Here is a 24625-nt window from a genome sequence, read left to right on the forward strand (position 1 = left end):
TGACAAAAGTCCCAAAATTGGTGAAAACTCTTGAAAAAATAGTATCCACACAGCTTAAAAAAAATATTATCATCAATAACTGCCGAGCCCCTATGCAATCAGGTTTAAAACCTGAACGCTCTGCTGCCTCCCTGTGATGCTAAATCTCTCTGCGGCCTTTTGACACTGTGGACCACCCTGATCTCTTAAATAGACTTCCCACAGAAGCTCGTTGAACTTGTCCTGGCCCTTCAGAAGTCAGTGCTCTCAGAGTGTTGTTTGCTCTTTTCTCCACAGCGGTTCCCTTGCCCGTGGTGTGCCACAGAGGTTCCCCCATGTTGCCTCCCCTCATTAACATGTCCCTTGCTCACATGCTCTTCAAAGACATCAATGTGGTTTACAGATTTAAGTCAGCAGTATGTAGCTGTTGGACTTGGCCCTTTTTGCAGGGTCATCCCTGAACTTTTTGCCTTCCTCCTAGCCTTTTTTCTGACATGGTATTGGTGGTTCTAGGACTCTGGGCACTTTAGCACTGCTTTTCAGTGTAAAGCACGTGTGCTCTCTGTGGTAAACATGGTAAGATTGGTCTACACCTGTTTGGCATATTTAATTTACCTATCAGTCCCTTGTAAAGTGGTGTCTCAGATACCCAGGGCCAGTAAATTAAATGCTACTGGTGGGCTTGCAGCGCTGATTTCTCCACCCACCAAAGTAGCCTTTCAAACCTATCTCAGGCCTCTGCCATTGCAGGGCCTGTGCGAACAGTGTCATAATCACTCAAAGTCTCAATGTTAGCAAAAATGAAATTAATCATTGCATTGGGATCTATCCTTGTTACCATAAATAGACATAATGAGACTATGAGCAATGTTTTATGTAAAAATGAGAACTAAAACTGTCCTGTTCCTTTTAGATAAACTGGCTGAAAATATAGTTGTCCTGATGAAGACACCACAACGTGTCGAAACGCGTTGACTGACATACAACAGCCACAGCAACAGTAGATAGGACATACATCATTGTCCTTTAAATGTTTTTAATTTATGTGTTTTTTATAAAGTATATCACTTTTTAATATCAATTCATCATGTTTACAAAACTCTACTGTAAAAATGTATCCTCTTTTTATTAAAACAAACTGGTTTTGATATCAATTCAATTGTTTGTGTTATAGTTTATACTCTCTTCTTTGGTAATAGTTTGTGCAAGTACATAGCGAGTGTTTTGTTGTAAAGATAGTCTGGGTGTTTACCTTCACATTAATAAATTCTGCGCAATGGTTTGCACAGATTTATTAAAACTATTTTAGAAATACCACAACGGCATTTCTGTGTGCTATGTGTCTGTCTGCCTGATGTGGATTGCATGTCTGGCTTTGGAGTGACAGGGGCTGGTGATGTGTGTGTGGCTCCAGGGAGGGCAGGGTGAGTCAGCACTAGGCTGAATGGGACATCTGCATTTGGAGTAGTGGGTGGAGTAGTCCCCTGACCCTGAATAGGTCTGTGCCTGCCTAGGTGAAAGCTGGCTCTGCCCCCCTGTGGTGTGTTTGATGAAGGGCCCCCACCTGACAAAGGGGAAGAGGAGCCTTGTCAACAAAGTGCTCCAAACCCCCCAGAACCAGTTCAGGCTGGTACCCCCAAGCCCTATGTCAAGGGCAGACAAAAGAGAAATGTCCTATAAATATTGGGGCTGTGACCCCATGAAAATGTTGTGCTTTACCTTGTACTGTGGGACGTGCTGCTGCTGTGCCCCAGGAGGAACCACCACAAAGGACTGCCTTCCTGCTGGAGGGTCCTGTATGCTAGCCTACCTGGGCCCAGCTGTGCCCCCTGACCTTTAAGGACTCCCAGCGCCTCGTGAGCGCTGCATCTGTATTTTCCAGCTCCAGGACAAGTGGAGCATTATTGCTATAATTTGCAGCACTGGGCTGCGTCGAATTTGGGAGGGAATCCTGACGTGGGGATTCCCCCACATTGTGGGGACTTCTGCAGCAGAGCAGGAGCCGACCCCGCACTTCGATGGATTTTTGTGGGAGCCCACCCTCCTTTGAGATATTTCAAACAGGAGCCTACTCCACATTTGCGTGCTCTTTTGTGAGAGCCCACCCCTCAGTGAGGCCGGTTTGGAAAGCGGGTGCCCACCCCGCATTGCACCGCCGAGAAGGGGGGCGACGTGGTTGAAGACCCAACCTGGAAGCCAGGCGGTGCTGCCCAGGACGGAGATGCCGCTCCAAGAGAGAAGAGCCGGGAGCCCACCCCGCCTTCGTATGGAATCTGCCATGGAGCCTCCGGTGAGTGAGAGGGGCTGAATGCTGGCTTTTCACGAGGCACATTGTCGGTGCCTAGGGTGAGCCTGCGGGAGGGGGACTGCAGGTAGGAGATTCTGGTGAGCGGGGCTCACATCGAGCATTGGTGCTCCAGTGGCACTAATTGTGCCAGTGCGTATTTGTTGCCCTCAGCTGTACCGCCGTTGTGGACAGCTGCAGTGTGAGGCAATTAGGAGTCCCAGAGTGCGGCTCCAAGGGTGCAGTGGTGCCCAGACTGTGGAAAAGTAAATTTTGCCATGTTGTATGTGCCTACGTGTTCCCCATATTTTGTTATAGGTGCATGATCGATATGCATGTATTCCCTCTGATCGATTAAAGACGCAATTACAGTTGTGTCCATCTCCAGTATGCCAGTTTCCAGTCTTCGTGAAAGCAACGAATATTAGGCCTATGTAAACCTACGTTGCCACATTTTACAGTGTGCACATTAATTCATTGAATTGTCCCCGTTTCTAGGCCTCAAAAGGGCCCGGACTCAGATTCAGCTCCTGTCTCCTGAACCCTCTCCGAGGAGCGATACAGCCCCCACCTGCATCCCTGACCCTTCGCTTACTTCTTGCCACGCAGTGCCCGGCCCGGCCTGGCTCTGCCTCCCAGTCTGCCAAGAATATGTTATATTTCTAGTTATCAGTTCAGCCCTTCCTTCTCTGCATTCCTAAGCTACTGAATCGCATCAATAGTTTCCGTCATGGTCTAGCCTTTATGTCTCCATGTAAGAGAAATACTGTATTAATATTTATAGAATATTCCTCACACACGCACTACATGTAGAATTATGCATGCACCAGTCTTAGAGTCTATTAGCCTTTGCCCTGATAACTTTTGGATTTTATCAACATGTACTCTAAACAACAGATACTAGATATGCCTGGGTACATGTCGCTCTGACACTCCAGACTTTAGTCTCCTCTCCTAGCGCAGAAGTCATAGCCCCCCAGTTCTCCCTGGTAACACGTCATTGCCCATTTGCGCGCACCACTAGGTTAGAGGTCCCAGCTGCTCAGGTAGCCCCCTCCATGTTTCCGCCCCTTTTATGACATATTCTGTTACGTTTGCATCACATGTCTATGTATACGCCCTGTACACGCCTTCTTGTTACATCATTTTGCCCTTATCTTTCGCGACTGCTACTAGTCACGCCTACTGCTACGCCTACTGTATTGAATGTAATGCAATTGTTTTGATATATATACTATGGACTGTTACAAAATGTGATTCCCAGAAGCGCATTATTCCCAGATCCTGCCCCCGGCAGCTGCCATCCTATTTCCGTACAGGCTGTCCTGTTCCTGTCCTTTATGCCTGATTAAAAGCCTGTAAACTCCAGCTACCTCGAATCTTGACTCTTATTTATTGAGCTATCTGTTTATATGAGTATCCTGAAAAATAGAACCGGTAATTAATTATTTATTTACCACATAATGGCGCCCGAACAGGGACCTGCCCTTTCCCCACGCGCCGGAGAAGCCACGCAGGCCCCCTGATCCTCTGCAGCCGTGACGGAACCATACCGTGCACGTGCAGATATTTCTGCTTCAAGTATCCCTCAGGCCCACGGAGGAGACGGAGGTTGCGGTCCAGCATCCAGACGAGGCGGTGGAGGAACGCGGCGAGTCCCGACCAGAGCCCAAGCCGAGAGTCCAAGGTCCGAGGTATCCGGAGGCCCACCTGTAACTGAAGTCCGAAGTTCGTCCGTCCGTCGTCGTAGCAGTCTAGTCCAGTCCGAGGCCTTCCGTTCTTGCTGCCCGGTGAGTACCGTTGCTGGGGTAGTATCTAGACAGGGTCAAAGTAATTTGTCTCTGGTCCGTGGGTTTGGGTACACAGATCCAACACGAAGTGTTCACCTAGGTGGATGCGGGTCCTGACGTGTCTCTTCATGGGACCGGTAAGTTTCGTACTGTTTTAGCAGTGCATCTAGTAAATTCTAGTAAGTTCTGTTCTCGAGAAATTCATGTGTTCTGTTCTCAGTATACCAGGTAATATTCTGTTCGAACTGTTATTCTAAATGTTATTCCATGTGTTTTCAATGTCGTGGTATGAGTGATTCGTTTTTCAGTTATTATTGTGTTTATTGTGTATTGTATTGTGTCCAGACTCCAGCCTAAATTATGCCTTTGTTCTTGAAATTACGTCAGTTAAAAACCAGAAAAGGTCTGCTCGAGGAAGCAGTTCCTGTCCCGCCTAGGGACAGTCCAGGTCATTTTATGTATCATAAGCATGGCATAAGTGCCATATTATATCTAGACTTATGGGTGGAGTACACCAAGGAATTAGAAGAGAAATATAGATGGCCCGTGTCAGGTACATGGGATGCCGAGTGTATCATGCGAGTAGAAGAAGCATTATGGAAAAAGAAATCCAGACAGTCCCAGAAAGATGCCATCGAGTTATGGCGCAAAGAATCTCATAGAAGAACAGAAAAAGAAATCAGAAAGACAGAATTAAGTAGGGAATCCTCAGAACGAGCCCAAGAAAGGGAACTAATCGAAATAGGTGAACGAGTTAAAGCCGAACAGTCAGACAGACAGAGAAATGCCCTTATTAAGGGTATGTATCCTCTTCTTGCCGAGGGCTTGCCGAAAGCAACCCCGGAAGCACCATGTAATTTTCCGCCGCCATTAGTTCCGATTAAGCTACGTCACAAACCGACCGCAGCTGATATTTTTCTCTCGTCCTATTTGGACGACACAGTCCCAGAATACGCAAATCCTGTTCCGCCAGCTCCAGCAAATAATGTAATCCCTGTTCCTCCAGCCACCGGGGCACCCGTTACAGCACCTGTTACGGTACCCCCGGTCCAGCCCACAGTACAAGTACCCGCTACATCAGTCACTCTGCCAGCCCGTACGATACCCGTCGACGATTCCAGTTTAGGAGCCGCGGGGGGGGGGAAGTCCTCCTTGTACCCCGCCGCCACACAAACGTCCGTCATTTCTCGAGTTACATGAACGTGCGTTACAGCGTACGCCCAAACCCCAGTCCGTTGCAGATATCAAGCGAGCTCTCACCGAATGCCGTTATGATCCAGTCCCAGGCGACAATGATATGGTCATATATTCATTGCGTGTAAGACGGGTAACCGAGTATTTGGACACCCTACCGAATATGAAAGAAGATCTAGACAGAATATATCATTTCATCCGTACAGGAGATGATCCAGGAAGTATAGGCGAAGCCATGTCTCAAAGGAAAGCCGAGATTCAGCTCATGCTTTTAAAGTTTCTAATTAATTGTTTAATAAGGGAACAAGATTATCCAACTAAAGATCCGACCGAAATGAAAGTCCTGACAAAGTGGAGTGATCATATAGCCGAGGGAAGACATAAGACACTAGCTAGTATAGAGAGTATGTACAAGAAAATTCGTAAAGAAATAATAAGGTTACACGAGAAACGCAAAACAGCACAAGTAAGCGAGAAAGAAGACGACTCTCCTACCGAAGAGGTAGACGACGAGAATCCCACCAGAATAGCGTATGTAGGTAGAACTAGACTTCCCGACCGACATTCACGCCTAGAATACAAGAAAGTTTTTCCTTCTCCAGCACCAGAACAAGGTTCTCTTGAACAAGTATTTCAAGCCACCGATCACATTCTGAAATCACGAATCGGTTATAGTGAACTTAGTACCATGCATGAACAAGAATTAGCCCGATCAGCAGTCCGATGGACTACTGATTCTACCACTTTTCCAGATGAAATAGTGGCACAAATGTTTCTGAAACTGCCCCCAGCCGAGCAGCGACTGGTGGGTATGTATATGATCCAGCACCTCATTACACTGTATGAGGGTCAGCATTCTGATCCAGGTCCGTTACATGATGTTCTGAACGAGTTACTCCAGTATAGATGGAGAGGTCTAGGTACCGATTTAATTAGTGTCATTCTAGAACAGCGCCACAAATATCGAACGTTTCTGAATCCGCATTTTGTTCATGTCTCACCTCCAGAAAGTAAATCATTTTACATAGATAGACAGCATCCGTTACGAGAAGTACACCCAGTTAGGACAGCGGGTGGTGAAATGCAACGAGTATTTGTTTACACCCCTATTACAAAGATGGAACTCTTAGAGATGAAAAAGTTAATTCCCTGTCGCGACAAAGATCCAGCAGGGTTGCATCGAGAATTAAAAGACATGCTCCGTATGGGAGAATACACGTATCCTGATATCATTAAAATGTTAAAGGTTCTGTTGCCCGCAGGGGTATATGAGAAACTCAAGGAAAAGAATGGGAGGTGGGAGAGAAAAAGATAGATTGGACAGCTCTAGAAGCTGAAGATACGTCACGAGTACCAGGTACCGGTTTAGGGGCTAAAGTTAAAGAATTGCCCGAGTTATTGATTCAGGTCTTGCCAAGGTTACTAGCCACGAAAAAGGAAGATTGGGATGCAATCTCAGCATGTAAACAGAAACAGGATGAAGACACTAGTGATTTTTATTCTAGATTTGAAAAATGTTTTATTATTAACAGTGGTTTGAAGACGAGTAGTGAGTCGTACCCTCATCTTTTTGTTACCAAACTAGTCGAGAATTCAAGTCCACAAGTTAAAAATCGAGTTTTGAAAGTCGAAAGTAGTTGGCAAGCTAATACTCCGTCCCAAATGCTCCAGATGCTCCAGTATCACCAGAATAGAATCAGGGAAGAGCAAGAACACGAAAGGAGACGTATGAAAGATACGAAAATGAAAGTATTAGTTGCACAATCTGTTCCACAAGACAGTCAGAAGAGGGGTCCGAATCAAGCCAGTCATCCTGCAGCTCCCGTTAAAGGGACTTGCAATTATTGTAAACAGCCAGGTCATTTTATAAACGAGTGTGCAGTTCTGAAACACAACATAGCTACTGGTAAGACTAAAGAAAGACCACGTCCGCCTAGGCAAGAACAAGTTTCACAGACTTCTCAGTCACCACAGAATGCACAACAGACAGTTCCAGCACCGCAGCCTATCGCTGCAACACAGCATGTTACACAGCAAATGTACCAGTATGCTCAGACAGAGTATCCAGAGTATCAACAGTATTCATGAAACAGCCTAGAGAGGGAGGTAGGCTTGCCTCTCATCGAGATACCTGTAGATCAAGAAGGTCCCTATGTACACAGTCAAGTATTAGGGAAAGACAGAAAGTTTCTGATTGATACAGGGGCAAGTAGGACTACTATCAGTCATGACGAGGTTCCAGGGGCTCCGCTCTCAGGCTCTAAAAATGTTTCCCTTGGATTTTCAGGAAAGCCAATTGTTAATGAAATTTCAAAACCAGTTTCCCTAGAAGTTGGTCCATTGTCCCGAACTACTGATTTGTTACTTACGAAATCATGTCCAGAAAATTTGTTAGGCATTAAAACATTAAAGGAATTAGGTGCAGTAATTTGCTGCTCCCCAGAAGGAGTCCGATTGTTTTTACGCGACTTTAAAGGTCACTATGTATTACGTGATTTTGATCCAAGATTACTGAATGTTCCACAGCATTTATGGGCGCAAGGTCCAACTGATGTAGGATGTATGCACATCACACCCCATCGTGTGACTCTCAAACAAGGTATCGTTTTGCCACGAATCAGACAGTACAGATTGCCACCTGAGGCTGTAGCAGCCTTATCCAAAATTATAGACGAACTTATTGCTCAAGGAGTGGTTGTAGAAACTGACTCCAATGTATGTAATTCTCCTATCATTCCGGTCCTGAAACGTACTGATCCCAATGCACCTCCAGTATATCGATTAGTGATTGACCTTCGAGAGCTTAATAAATGTATCATACCCCAGTATCCAGTAGTCCCAGATATTTCTTCCCTATTGACAGCCATTGATTCTGAAGCTACATTTTTTACTGTTATCGACCTCAAGAATGCATTTTTCAGTGTTCCCATTCATCCAGACAGCCAGTACCTTTTTGGTTTTTGTTTAAATGGAAGGAGCTATAAATTTACACGAGCTCCTCAAGGTTTCACAGAAAGTCCTAGTATTTACAGTCAAGCACTTAAGAGACAACTAGACAATATTCACATGCCAACTGATACTGCCCTGCTCCAGTATGTCGATGATCTACTGATCACAGCCCGTTCTGAGCGTGACTGCGAGCGTGCGTCACTTACAGTTCTGTATTTCCTGGCCGAGCAGGGGCACAAGGTGTCCCCTTCCAAATTACAATTCTGTGTCCAGCAAGTGATCTACTTAGGCCACTTACTGTCCAAGTGGGGTATGCAGTTGTCACCAGACCGTATCCAGTTAATAGCGAGTCTTCCACAGCCCAAGACACAGAAGGAGGTACGAGCTTTTATTGGCCTCACTTCTTATTGCAGACAATGGATTCCTCAGTACGCATTTCTAGCCAAGCCACTGATACAGTTAACGACACAGGAGGCAGCCGTATCGACTGTCCTCCCTTGGACCCAAGAACATACACTTGTTTTTAATGAATTAAAGAAAGCCTTATGCCAAGCACCTGTTCTAGCTACACCGAACTACAGTAAGCCTTTTACACTTTTTGTCACAGAACGTGATGGTACTGCATTATCTGTTCTCACACATGATCAAGCAGGACAATACAAGCCTTGTGCTTATTTTTCAAGCACATTAGATCCAGTAGCCCAGGCTCTGCCTGCGTGCCTCAAGTCAGTTGCAGCCACAGCTCTAGCAATCAGACAGAGTGATTCCATAGTGTTAGGACACTCCCTGACAGTACAAGTTCCACACTCCGTGGAAGTTCTTTTAAACCGAACACAGACTCAGCACTTGACAATTGCACGTTTAACAGGTTATGAACTGACACTGTTCCAGCCACACATAGAAATCAGACGCTGCAACATTCTAAATCCTGCTACACTGTTACCGTCAGTTACTTCAAATCCTGCCACACATGACTGTGTGGAAGTTGTTAACACTATGACAAAGCCAAGACAAGACCTGACAGACATTGCATTACCTAATCCCGACCTGACACTCTATGTGGATGGTTCATGTATGAGAACAAGTACAGGAGAACTAGTATACGCGTATGCAGTGACTACTGAAACTAAAGTTATAGAAACACATCGTATTGACACCCTGTCTGCTCAAGCAGCAGAGCTAGTTGCTCTGACCCAAGCCTGCATACGTGCCAAGAACCTGAAAGTAAATATATATACAGATTCACGTTATGCATTCGGAGTCGTACATGACTTTGGAGTGCTCTGGCAGGAGAGAGGTTTCATGACTTCTCATGGAACCAAGATTCAGCATGGTCTCCTCATTCAAGCTCTGTTAGATGCAATACATTTACCGACAGCTATCGCTATCATGAAGTGCAAAGCACATACGAAAGTTACTGACATCATTTCCCAAGGTAACGATCTAGCAGATCGAACAGCCAAGCTTACAGCTCAGACTCCAGACATTCCAGTTAACACGACACAGACATTCACTCCAGATCCGACTACTTGTATGACAGTCAAGGACCCTACACAAGATGTCATAGACATACAGTTACATGCTACTCCCGAAGAAATCAAGAAATGGTCCGAACAAGGAGGGGTCCAGACAGATCAAGGATGGTTGACGAAGGGAAAAGCCACATGGTTTCTCCCCGACTCTATGGTTCAAGTCATTATTAATACCGCACATAGTCCAGCACATTTAGGAGAAAAAGCTATGTTAGACAGTATTCAGAACCTTTGGTTCAACAAGCACTTACGAGCTGCAGCCAAGCAGAAAGTCCGTATATGTATGATATGTTGTCAGTTCAATCCAGGTAAAAGTGTCCCGGTGGAACAAGGTGGATTCCAACCTCCTGACCACCCTTTTGAAGTCCTCCAGATGGATTATATTCAGATGGAGCGATGTCGAGGTTTCAAGTATGTCCTCGTAGTTGTATGCGCTTTGTCCAGGTGGACAGAAGCATATCCAGTTCCAGATTACACAGCCGCGACCACTGCCAGGCAGTTGGTTCGTGAATTCTTTCCCCGCTATGGACTCCCTAGGGTCGTGTATTCTGATAACGGCCAGCCATTCTCATCCGAGCTTATGAAACATGTTTCCCTTCTGTTAGGGTACCAGTGGAAGTTCCATTGTGTGCGCCATCCTGAAGCAGCCGGTCTCGTAGAGAGACATAATCAGACCCTGAAAATTCGCATTGCGAAAGTATGCAAAGAGAAAGGTGTAGACTGGCTAGTTGCCCTGCCAGTTGCCCTATTCTATATGCGGATGGTTGCACATTCCAGATCAGGTCTGTCCCCGTATGAGGTCGTATTCGGCCGCCCCCCAAATATGTGGGGTACACCTAGACCCCGCAGTATTACAGATGTTTCCAGTAATATGCTGACAGATTACCTAGCTTCCTTGATGTCTGCCCTACACTCTTGTCGTTCACAGGTTGCCGCCGCATTTCCAGACAACACCGAGGTGAAACCGCATGAAGTCATTCCAGGAAGCCTCGTGTTGGTCAGGAACTTTGATCGTTCAAGTCCGCTGGAACCCCGTTGGAAGGAGCCTCGCCTAGTTTTATTGACTACAAGGACCGCCGTGAAGTTGGAGGGCAGGAAGGGATGGGTCCACCTGTCCCACGTCAAAAAATTCCATGGACTTCGTGAAAAATCTTTTGCAAAGGACTGTTCCGTTACTAAAGACTGCCTAAAAACAGACTCTGAACTTGATTCTGAACTCAAGCCTCCCCTGTTAGAGGAAACTCCGCAACAGGAGTATAAATTAAAACTCCGGTCTAGTAAAATAAGTCAGCCAGTTTAATTGTCTAAGTCCCTCTCGGGTGAAACGGTTAGACAGGTTTCTGACATGTATGAGATAGACCCCCATAGTGAGAGAGTTAGTCAAAACTCTATACGATGTATCATCATTCTAAGTTTTTTGTTATATGTGAGTCTTATGGTTACCTGCACAAGTTACGCTTTATATTTATGTTTTCCAAGTTCACATGTAAACAAGTTTGCTAATGCTACAGTAGAGCACACATTTAGTGATCTGCCTCCTCACGAGCTATCCTATCGTCTTGCTATGCGAAATAATACATTCATTAGAATGTTACACTATTCACACCAGACCAGCAATGCCACTAATTGTTGGGTGTGTGGTCGACTCCCCCCTTTCCAGACACCGAAGGGAGTTCTACCACTCTTTCCTTATCCGTTTTCACATAATGGTTCGTGTGGAGCATGGTCCACGTTAACGTCATCCTCCAATGATATGTCCCTTTTAAATAGAACATGTTTTCCAGACAAGCAAGGTCTCTCCCATAGAACAGGGTTAGATCTAGGAAATGAAGTATATGATTTAGGTAATTATTCTTCGAATTTTATGGTCCTGAATGTTCAGTCCGATACTACTCCAGATTTGCCTGCTATTTCAGTACTACCAGTCAAAGGCGAATTATGTGTCAAAAAGAATGGTTCCGCACATGTAGGACATAGTGATTGTACTACTATTGTCGAGTATAGTGACAGTGGGAAATCTATTTTCAAAGCCTCACGTCATTCTTATTTTGTTTGTGGTCAGACCGCATATGTTCGTCTGCCCCTCGATTGGGATGGAACATGTTACATTGCCTTCCTACTGCCACCAGTTTTTCTAGCCCCATCTGATTATCACAGAAATACACATCTAGTACACGTCAGACATAGAAGGGAGATCGAGTCCCCAATTGTCGATCAAACTGAAACTACTCTAGAACAGTATCAAGACTTCAATAAAGGTTTCTTCTTCTTTATAGGACCTGTCCAGAATAGTAAGTTAATACGTAGGTTAACCAGAACCCTTGAAGCAGTAGTGAATGAGACTACTTCTGCTCTAGGTAACTTAACCGAAGAGCAATCTGCTATGAGATTTGTCATGCTCCAAAATCGTCTCGTTCTTGACGTCATACTGGCCGATAGAGGAGGAGCATGTAGAGTCATCGGATCTAGTTGCTGCATTTTCATTCCTAATAACGCGCCGTCTGTTTATTCAGCTATAACCAGACTTCATAAAATTGCCCATCAGTTACACCAGAATCCAGGCACCTGGACATGGTCCGGTTGGCTCTGGAGTATTATATCTGCCTGGGGATGGAAAGTATTGTCATTCCTAGGTATTGCAGTAATGATCATATTCAGTTGCTGCCTCTGTATACAATGTGGCCCTGCGATTTGCGGCATGTGCGCTACCTCTTGTATTCCTAGTCCTAAATCCCGTTCCAAGACAATTCGAGACGAGCAAATGATGCTATATGAAATGATAGATGGTATCATGAATATTGATGTTTCCTGATGGAAACGTAGGGCACAAGGAGGGAATGTGGAAAAGTAAATTTTGCCATGTTGTATGTGCCTACGTGTTCCCCATATTTTGTTATAGGTGCATGATCGATATGCATGTATTCCCTCTGATCGATTAAAGACGCAATTACAGTTGTGTCCATCTCCAGTATGCCAGTTTCCAGTCTTCGTGAAAGCAACGAATATTAGGCCTATGTAAACCTACGTTGCCACATTTTACAGTGTGCACGTTAATTCATTGAATTGTCCCCGTTTCTAGGCCTCAAAAGGGCCCGGACTCAGATTCAGCTCCTGTCTCCTGAACCCTCTCCGAGGAGCGATACAGCCCCCACCTGCATCCCTGACCCTTCGCTTACTTCTTGCCACGCAGTGCCCGGCCCGGCCTGGCTCTGCCTCCCAGTCTGCCAAGAATATGTTATGTTTCTAGTTATCAGTTCAGCCCTTCCTTCTCTGCATTCCTAAGCTACTGAATCGCATCAATAGTTTCCGTCATGGTCTAGCCTTTATGTCTCCATGTAAGAGAAATACTGTATTAATATTCATAGAATATTCCTCACACACGCACTACATGTAGAATTATGCATGCACCAGTCTTAGAGTCTATTAGCCTTTGCCCTGATAACTTTTGGATTTTATCAACATGTACTCTAAACAACAGATACTAGATATGCCTGGGTACATGTCGCTCTGACACTCCAGACTTTAGTCTCCTCTCCTAGCGCAGAAGTCATAGCCCCCCAGTTCTCCCTGGTAACACGTCATTGCCCATTTGCGCGCACCACTAGGTTAGAGGTCCCAGCTGCTCAGGTAGCCCCCTCCATGTTTCCGCCCCTTTTATGACATATTCTGTTACGTTTGCATCACATGTCTATGTATACTCCCTGTACACGCCTTCTTGTTACATCATTTTGTCCTTATCTTTCGCGACTGCTACTAGTCACGCCTACTGCTACGCCTACTGTATTGAATGTAATGCAATTGTTTTGATATATATACTATGGACTGTTACAAAATGTGATTCCCAGAAGCGCATTATTCCCAGATCCTGCCCCCGGCAGCTGCCATCCTATTCCCGTACAGGCTGTCCTGTTCCTGTCCTTTATGCCTGATTAAAAGCCTGTAAACTCCAGCTACCTCGAATCTTGACTCTTATTTATTGAGCTATCTGTTTATATGAGTATCCTGAAAAATAGAACCGGTAATTAATTATTTATTTACCACAAGACTAAGGGCTAGATGTAGGTAAATCTTTTTTACCAATTCTAAAATACCGAATTTTACCGATTCGGTATTTTAGAATCGGTAAATTAGATGTAGGTAATAATTCGGTATTTTTTACCGAATCGGTAAGATTCGGTAATTACCAAATCGGTAGTTACCAATTCGGTATTTGCCATTGATTCCTATGGGCCTGTCAATTACCGAATCGGTAAATACCGAATAATTCAAGGGTGGCAGGGTGGCACTTTGACACCCTGTTGCACCCCTGATTAGTGCTTGTGTGCCCTAAGGGCATGTATGTGTGCCACATGGCACACGTGTAAATGCACATATTTGCATTTACATAGGAATTTGTTATTTACCACCAACTTATAGTTGGTGGTAAATAACGAATCTTTAAAGCCATGTAGCACTGTTTACAGTGCTACATCTGCATTTGGAGTAGTGGGTGGAGTAGTCCCCTGACCCTGAATAGGTCTGTGCCTGCCTAGGTGAAAGCTGGCTCTGCCCCCCTGTGGTGTGTTTGATGAAGGGCCCCCACCCTCCTTTGAGATATTTCAAACAGGAGCCTACTCCACATTTGCGTGCTCTTTTGTGAGAGCCCACCCCTCAGTGAGGCCGGTTTGGAAAGCGGGTGCCCACCCCGCATTGCACCGCCGAGAAGGGGGGCGACGTGGTTGAAGACCCAACCTGGAAGCCAGGCGGTGCTGCCCAGGAAGAGACGGAGATGCCGCTCCAAGAGAGAAGAGCCGGGAGCCCACCCCGCCTTCGTATGGAATCTACCATGGAGCCTCCGGTGAGTGAGAGGGGCTGAATGCTAGCTTTTCACGAGGCACATTGTCGGTGCCTAGGGTGAGCCTGCGGGAGGGGGACTGCAGGTAGGAGATTCTGGTGAGCGGGGCTCACATCGAGCATTGGTGCTCCAGTGGCACTAATTGTGCCAGTGCGTATTTGTTGCCCTCAGCTGTACCGCCGTTGTGGACAGCTGCAGTGTGAGGCAATTAGGAGTCCCAGAGTGCGGCTCCAAGGGTGCAGTGGTGCCCAGACTAAGGGCTAGATGTAGGTAAATCTTTTTTACCAATTCTAAAATACCGAATTTTACCGATTCGGTATTTTAGAATCGGTAAATTAGATGTAGGTAATAATTCGGTATTTCTTACCGAATCGGTAAGATTCGGTAATTACCGAATCGGTAGTTACCAATTCGGTATTTGCCATTGATTCCTATGGGCCTGGAGGCCCATAGGAATGAATGTCAATTACCGAATCGGTAAATACCGAATATTCAAGGGTGGCAGGGTGGCACTTTGACACCCTGTTGCACCCCTGATTAGTGCTTGTGTGCCCTAAGGGCATGTATGTGTGCCACATGGCACAGGTGTAAATGCACATATTTGCATTTACATAGGAATTTGTTATTTACCACCAACTTGTAGTTGGTGGTAAATAACGAATCTTTAAAGCCATGTAGCACTGTTTACAGTGCTACATCTGCATTTGGAGTAGTGGGTGGAGTAGTCCCCTGACCCTGAATAGGTCTGTGCCTGCCTAGGTGAAAGCTGGCTCTGCCCCCCTGTGGTGTGTTTGATGAAGGGCCCCCACCTGACAAAGGGGAAGAGGAGCCTTGTCAACAAAGTGCTCCAAACCCCCAGAACCAGTTCAGGCTGGTACCCCCAAGCCCTATGTCAAGGGCAGACAAAAGAGAAATGTCCTATAAATATTGGGGCTGTGACCCCATGAAAATGTTGTGCTTTACCTTGTACTGTGGGACGTGTTGCTGCTGTGCCCCAGGAGGAACCACCACAAAGGACTGCCTTCCTGCTGGAGGGCCCTGTATGCTAGCCTACCTGGGCCCAGCTGTGCCCCCTGACCTTTAAGGACTCCCAGCGCCTCGTGAGCGCTGCATCTGTATTTTCCAGCTCCAGGACAAGTGGAGCATTATTGCTATAATTTGCAGCACTGGGCTGCGTCGAATTTGTGAGGGAATCCTGACGTGGGGATTTCCCCACATTGTGGGGACTTCTGCAGCAGTGCTACCTACATCTCAAACACAGATTCGGTAATTTTACCGAATCGGTAAATTTACCGATTCGGTAAAATTACCGATTCGGTTAAATTACCGACTCGGTAAATTTACCAAATCTGTGTTTTTTAATGCCCTACATCTCAGTATCCAAATACCGCTCAGTATTTTCGACCGTTACCGACCAGTATTTGGATACCTACATCTGGCCCTAAGTTTGCTACAGCTGCACCACACCAGCGAGGGCAGCTGCAACATTGGGGGCCATTTTATTTTAGAGTCCCAGTGGGCACCCAGGAGGCACAGTGATGCCAGTTCTTCTCTGTGCCAATCCCAGCTGCTCGGCGAGAGCGCAGGCAGCTGCAACGTGGGCCATTAATTTTGGGTTTCCCTAAGGAAGGAGTGAGATACAGTCCCCAGCCCCTAGCGCATTCCACACACTGATTTTGCTTCATTGGCAGCTACACCCTGACTTTCTGGACAAAAGGGCATTGGGCCATCCCTAGAGAAGGCCTGTTGGCCAGGGGGTCGGTTGTATGTTGGTAGGGCACAAGGCCCCAATGTGATTTATGTGGTGTGACATAAGGTGCATATTTTGCTGATTATGCCTAATCTAATGTGATTTATTGCATAATGTGTTTATGCTGGTGAGGCCTATTGCGTAATGTGTTTATGCTCATGAGGTTTGGGCCTAATGGGTTTTACGCCTAATGTGATAATGCTAAGGTCATTATTGTACCAGCAGTTACTGGTTGTCTTTTATATTTACTACCTGCATTCGGATGGCTCTGACCGTGTGCCCCATTGGCCTGGTCCTGTATATAATCCCCTGTAAATATTGCGTAGTGCCAGTTCGCACATTGTACATTGTGTGATTATGATTGTAATGTGTTTTGGATAATACAAAGGCTATTTTTATTTAACCTTGTGAGGAGTTTCTTTTGTGGTGTGCCTAGTGTGTTGCTGCTGTGTGTGTATGTTGCACAAACGCTTTACACATTGCTTCTGTGATAAGATTGACTGTTCGTGCCAAGCTACCCAGGGGTGAGCAGGGGTTATCTTCAGCGTGTAACTCCCTTACCCTGACTAGAGTGGTGGTTTCTGCCTGGCTTTGGCGTAAGCCTTAGCGAACCAGAAATCCCATTTCTAACAGTAGCTATATTAATTTCTTCCAAGATGCCACTTCAGTGCCAAAGGTGCTGGGCTTGGTTGAGACTTGAACAGGAGATAGCTTTCTTCAATAGACCAACACCTGGACTGAACTCTTTTTCTTTGGATCTTAGACCCAAAGGCTAAACTAAATTGTCACCCTTATCTTCTCCAATACATCAGAACAATAACTCTCTGTTTCTACAAAGATGAACAATGTATTTTTTTAACTTTTTCCTTCCACACATGAGATACTTCTGTTTACGCTGAATTACTTGCCTTCCCGCTGCATTGAGGGGAGTAGAATGCTGCAGTTGGCTTAGTATCAAGGCTGGGTATAAAAAAACGTACCCACTATGAATCAAACGTGTTTCAAAATAGGCGGCCAAGAGCTGGACCTTAGAAATAAAGATATGATCCTCTTGAAAGTTCCTGGTGTGAAACCGAATCCACAGTTGGAAATTCTTTCTCATTTCACAGTAAGTCACTTTGAAATGCCTTATACAGCAATCCCCCGTGTAAACTTTGAAAATAAATACGTTTGATTTCTTGCAGGTTTGAACTCAATTTTTCATTTTCCTAAAGCTGATAAAATATAGATATAGCTAACTCCGTGTCACTGGACACAATTTTTGCAGTACTGAGATTTCCTTTGATATATCATGGTCGTCAGATATTTAGTCCAAGTGGTTCAGTTAAACTGAAACTAGAATAGAATTAGCATAATGTACCAATTAGCTGAACATCCTGGATTGGAAAATAGGTTTCCTGGTGACATGTATTCATCTGATAACCTTAATAAAACTAGTACTATTACGTTCAGTAGTAATTAGTATCATTAATATAGCACCTGACAGTAATTCCGTTTGTGTTAAACCAGGTGTCTCCAACCAGTGCATCCTGTAGCTCATTGACACCTTCAGAGTAGCTCACAGCCTTGAGTTTATTAAAAACACAAAGCACAGGGTCACATTTTTCTTTTAGAAGTTAAGGTAAGGCTGTGTTTATTTTATATTGTTATCTTCAGGATGTAGAATGCAGGGCCTGATAATGAGTAGTCCTGGAATGAGATTTATGACGCAGTGCAGAGAGGTGAATGACTGAATCACTCAGGTATTTAACTATTAACTAAGTACTTGTCAACTCAATATTGGATTGTGAGAACAAAATGATGTTTCTGAATGCTTTTAAAAGGTAGAAAAAAAAAATTAAATGTTACCTTTCATTTTAATTTTCTCCCATTTCAAAGTGCCACATTTATAAACAGTAGACCTCTAGCTCCCAGTAGCAAGTAGACACATAACTAAAATATACAGTACTCTTTTTTAAATCGGAGAAATGTAAAGTGAAGAAAAATACTTCTACGAAATATTAAGTCTCAATGTTTTTCTCCACTTTTAATTAAGCCAATTACATCTTGATGTTTTATGACGCATGTTTCTTCACTTTAAATTCCTCTCCTTCAAACAAATGTTTTTGTTATAAATATGGCACCTTGTCTACAGGCCACTGGTAGCAAGATGTCTGATGTTTGTAAGTGAGACACTTGGAAATGGGATTACATTTAAATGATGAGTCTTATGGAAGCCAAATAAAAATAAAGTTAACTCTTCAATTAAATTTTCTTCCATTTCAAAGTGTCACCTTTACACACAGCAGGTATCTTGCTTACATTGGCTGGTAGACATGGTGCCATATTTATAACTAATAAATACAGCCATTATATTAAGTAGGAGAAATTTAAAGTGCCAAAAATGTTTCCATACCATGAACATTTTTGCAGAACGTTTTCAAATTTCTCTCATTTAAGAAAATGGTTCTATGTTTGCATTATTCATGTAACGGTGCCACATATGATGAAAGGTATTTCAGCGTCACAAGTACATACAACATTGGTTCTTAGTCGCCCATGCACATTTATCCCATTCATACTTGCACATGTTCATACATCCCTAAATATATATCTCTGACTGATACACATGGCAGTCCTGTCATAGTGCCCCTAGTCAAAGTATTTTTTTCGAACCATTGTATCTGGTTCTATGGAGATTAGGCTTAAAGTCAATGGATTTGGGCGTGAGGGTGTCTGGTAACAATGTGCGAGTTGTTTATCCTTCAGTAGCTCATGATGATTTTCACTGATCTGAAGTAGCTCTCACTACTTAACGTTAGATCCCTGGTAAAACACCACCCTGAGGTAAACACTCTATTAACTGACGAGAACCCAGACATACTTTTCCTGTGTGAAACCTGGCTCAAGGATGAATTAACAAGCATCCCTAACCTTACGTTACCGGATGGCTTCTCCATGACATCCATTAACAGAGACTCTAGGGGAGGTGGTATTGCCGTTATTTACAGAACGGCATATACCTGTTCCTTTCTGAAGGAAGACATTACGGGATGTGAGTGTGCCCGCTTTAAAATCACCACAAGCCCTCATTACTCCCTCTCTGGCCTCTTTATTTACCGTCCCCCGGGGCCTACTTCTAACTTCACTGAGGAGCTTTTAGAGGCAGCACACGCTCTGGTTACGAACTCCGCCAACTTCACTATTTTGGGAGATCTTAACCTCCACTTCGACTCCACCTCGGATCCCACTATCAATAATCTCCTAGCGGACCTAACAGCCCTACAGCTGATCCCCCTCATACAAACTACTACGCACTCTGCCGGTCACCTACTCGACCCAGTTTTTAGTAACATTCCGGAAGCAAGAGCGGATCCCCCCAAACCCATGGGCTGGACTGACCACTTCCTTGTCACATTTGTAATACCGGCCGATACCCAACCCAACAGGGATTCGCCCTCCTACTGTTTTAAACGGCCATGGCATAAACTACAAAAAAAGGATTTTCCCACTATCTTAGGGGTACCCAACTTCGCAACCACTAATGATATTAACACATCGTATGCCGCATTTCAGGACTGGATCTCAAAAGGGCTTGACACACTTATACCGGCCAAATGGACCAGAGGACGTAGCACCCCCTCTAATCCATGGTACGATGACAACCTGAAACTCCTTAGAAAAGATTGTAAAAGAGCGGAACGTTGCTGGAGAAAAGAATATAGGGACACGGACAAAATTTCCTACTTGACCAAACTTAAATCGTACCATAAAGCTATACGCACTGCCCGCGCATCCTTCTATGCCAAGGAAATTGACTCCAGTGCCAACCCTACGAAAACGATTTTCAAACTGGTCCAAAAGCTTCAAAACTGCGGTAATTCTGCCTCGTCTATCTCTTCCACTCAGCAATGTGAAGACCTCGCCACCTTTTTCACTGAAAAAGTGAGGAAGATTTACAACACTTTCCCTCAGAACCCCCCTGACTGCTCTAGCTCTCCCAACTTGTCCGGTAAAGCCTCCAGACTTACCAGGCTGCCTGCTATCTCTCACGAGGAGCTAGCTAAACTCTGTAGAAGGGTGAAATCCGGTGCCCCTTCAGACCCCATGAGACCGGCTCACTTTCTAGAGGCTCTGGACTTCTTTCTTCCGTCCCTGGCCACACTCCTTAACCTTTCGTTTTCATCAGCTACGGTACCCACATGCTGGAAACAGGCATGGGTGACCCCCATTATTAAAAAACCCACCCTGGATCCCACAAAGCCGGAGAACTATAGGCCCATCTCACTGCTCCCCTAGGTGTCTAAACTTGCTGAAGCCCATGCGAACACCGCACTATCAGACCACATGGCCCTAAATAACATCTTGGACCCCTCCCAACACGGGTTCAGGCCTGGGCATAGTACGGAGTCCGCACTTCTATCCACCACCGAACATCTCCGGAAGATACTGGATACCGGTCAAAGTGCTGCGCTGATACTACTCGATCTCAGCGCGGCCTTTGACACGGTCTCCCATAATATCTTACTGAGCTGCATAGAAAACATTGGGATCAGTGATCTGGCCCTTGAATGGTTCCGTTCGTTCTTGATGAATAGATCTTTACGTGTATCAGCACCCCCCTTCACCTCCCAAGCCCATTCCATCGGCCAAGGAGTTCCACAGGGCTCCGCCTTAAGTCCTTCCCTCTTTAACCTGTATATGCAGCCTCTTGCGGCAGTGGCCAAAGAATGGGACCTCACGCTGGTGTCGTATGCAGACGACACACAGCTGGTTATTACCCTTACTGAGGCGTCCCCAACATCTGCCACAAGATTTAGGGATGGACTAGCCGCAGTTGCCCACTGGATGACAGCTAACTGCTTACAACTGAACGCAGGGAAGACCGAGGTGCTGTTCCTGGGTAAGAACCCCAGCTGTTGGAATGACCAGTGGTGGCCCCCCTGTTAGGTCCCACCCCTCCTCCAAAATCCCTGGTAAAAAATCTAGGAGTATGGCTGGACTTTGCGCTGAACTACCAAACTCATACCAAAAGAGTAGCAGCTACATGCATTGGGCTGCTGAGAAGCCTTAATTCCATTCTAGGGTTCTTTGACCCCAAAACTCGACAGCTCATAGTCCAAACCACCATCCTCTCCCGATTGGACTATGCAAGCGTCCTGCTGCTAGGCGCTAATAAAGCTGAGATAGCCAGGTTTCAGCGAATCCAGAATTCAGCGGCTAGGGCAATAGTGGGGCTCCCTAGAAAATGTTCTGCCAGAGCCACTATTCATAGACTTCACTGGCTCCCAGTAGAAGCCCGCATTCAATTTAAGGCCCTCACCACTGCTTTTAAAATCCTCAAAACTAATGGTCCCGAACTCCTCCGGCCGCTTCTAACACCCTAGACTCCCCAACGTAATCTTCGCTCCCTGGGTCAACATTTAGTAGTGGTCCCCCGCACGAAATTTTGCCGTATCGGAGGCCGCTCCTTCAGACTTCAGGGAGCCAAACTCTGGAACTCCCTCCCCCCGAACATCCGCTGTCTTGACAATTTGTCCACCTTTCGCAAAGCAATAAAAACTTTCCTGTTCCCACCTATGCAAGCTTCTGCCCCCTTTTTCCTTCCAGTAGGTTATGCCATGGTTCTTAGCGCCGGGACGCCCCGTTGCTGGGGCAGCTGTCGCGCTCAACAAACCCATAACACATAACACATAACACATAAAAAGTTTGAGATCCCTGTGTTAAACTCTTTAACTCAGAAATAGACACTAGGGGCCTCATTATGATGTTGGTCGGAGAGCATTCCAACTGACTCCTTGTCAGAATCGGTTCCAACCGACTTGGGTTCGTCGAGTCCAACCGTCCGATTATGATGTTTCCAAACACTATTTGGTTGGACTGACATTGACTTCAATGGGAGCCTGTGTTCCGACCGACAACAAAGTCTCCCATTGAAAAAAAGGGGTGGTTCCGGAAAACCTTGCACCCTATCACAGGCACCCCTTGGTGACTGCCACACTGTGCATGGTTGTAAAGAAGGGTCCCATGGGTACCCCCACGGGCCCCAAACAGATGCCTCCGGGTGAAGGGATGCCTGCTATGGGCCCCAAATTTAGTTTCCAACAGACATTTTGTGTCGGGCATACCGATTTGGAAAAGCTATCCGAATCCAACATCGTAATACGTTGGTCGGAAACGCGGTCCATAGACCTGTACGATTTGGCTCCGGCCAACTCGGAGTCTCAGAATGCCGGTCAAAACCGAGTCGGAAAGACCGAATGGTTACCTTCTATCATAATCAGTCGATCGGAAATGTTTCTGAGTCGGTCGGAAACATAGGTTCCGACTCGGGTTAGGAAAATCCGATTGCCGTTCGGAGACTTTTCGACCGACATCGTAATGAGGACCTAAATGTGCTGCTTACCTATAATGGTAACATATGAAAAAGGCCGCAATAATGAATAGTGCAGTGCATAAAAGTGATTTCATCAATGGGTTATATGGTGCCAAAGTCGCAATTACCAAGGATCTTAACAAAATACCAAAGCAATTAAACAAAATATTTTTTTTTTTATTAACAGTCAGTGGGGTAGCACTCCTAAAATGAAGTATTTAAAAAGGAGGGTGGCCACCAGGCAACCCCACAATGCCCACCAAGTGGGTATACAGAATAAAAAAGATTTTTCTCCCTGAGCACTTATCAAAGTAGAGAATTTTTGTTAACAGTAATGCATTTAAAGTATACAGTTATAGCAAAACAAACACAACAAGTAAGAGATGTCAATTTAAATCGTAAATCTCAAAACAGTTATTGCTTCACAAATCCGTTTTCTATGTTGTCCGGGATTCAAATTCTTCCACTCAAATTTTTGTCCAAAAAGATTTTTTCTTTTATTTCCATCAAAAATCAGAAAGTCCAAAATTAAAGTCTGTTATATCCATTCAATGAAAGGCAGCCGTTATATCCACTAAACTGCCGTCTTATCCATTGAAGCAGCCAACACGTGTATTGTCAGGCACTATTCCGTGCTAATTGGACTTTACCTTGTACTGTCGAGAACGCGACGGAATACGATAGAATTGCAGCAGTGGTCACGTACTCGTGTACCGATAACTGTGAATGTTTACAAGTAAAAATGGATTGACGGCTATTATTCAACAATATTCAGGAACCAGTTATTTATCAAATCTCATGATATAGAGACTATTAGGTTATTGAACTGGAGGAAGTTGAAATCGTGAACCTCAGAAAGTTCTATTTACAAGCCCTGATGAAGTCAATTAGCACGGATTAGTACCTGGCAAAACACGTGTTGGCTGCTTTAATGGATAAGATGGCAGTTTAGTGGATATAACGGCTGCCTTTCATTGAATGAATATAACAGACTTTAATTTTGGACTTTCTGATTTTTGATGGAAATAAAAGAAAAAATATTTTTGGACAAAAATTTAAGGGGAAGAATTTGAATCCCGGACAACATAGAAAACGGATTTGTAAAGCAATACCTGTTTTGAGATTTACGATTTAAATTGACATCTCTTACTTGTTGTGTTTGTTTTGCTATAACTGTTTACTTTAAATGCATTACTGTTAACAAAAATTCTCTACTTTGATAAGTGCTCAGGGAGAAAAATCTTTTTCAACTATAGGTTGATTTTGCAACCAATCATTAAGTGGCTTCCACAAGTCAACTTTCCATTCAGAACTCGATTTTAATTAAAGAAACACCATCATGGTGTGAAAGCACACATAGCTTAACTTCTCAGTCTTAATATTCACTGGAAGCATAGCTTGCCAGTTGTTGAAATCCTGTTTGACAAGCTCATTCCAGCCCATTGTCTGCCAGAAACCATACACTGCACGCAATAAAAAACGCAAACGTTGTTTACCTACTATAACACAGACAAACTGAATTCATTCATATTTTTATGCTTTTTGTTATGCTTGCCAAGTCATCCTGATTGCTTTCCCCAAACATGCTAACCGAGTTTGGAAACTGTAGGCCCGTTCAGTACTGGACAAATATTGCACACAGTGTTTCTAATGGACAATGGTGAGGGGCAGTGGATTAAGACGAATCTGTGGCTGCAGCAGCCACTGCATAGTTATGGATTTACCCCTTTTGCCACATATGTAATACATATTTTGCAAATCTCACAAAAAACATTATTTCTACCTCAAATAGATAAGAAAAAAGACAGGCAGAAATGTGCTGCATAATTTGCAATCTTTGCTGCATTATTTAGATGACCATGCCACGCCGAGTGATTTGTAAATGCACCAAAACCCCTAGATGTCAATAGAGAACCAGCTACCTGTTCTGTATTTTTTATGTTTATTTTGGGGTAGTT

Source organism: Lissotriton helveticus, chromosome 4_1, assembly GCF_964261635.1.
Source record: "Lissotriton helveticus chromosome 4_1, aLisHel1.1, whole genome shotgun sequence".
In the NCBI taxonomy this organism is placed as follows: domain Eukaryota; kingdom Metazoa; phylum Chordata; class Amphibia; order Caudata; family Salamandridae; genus Lissotriton; species Lissotriton helveticus.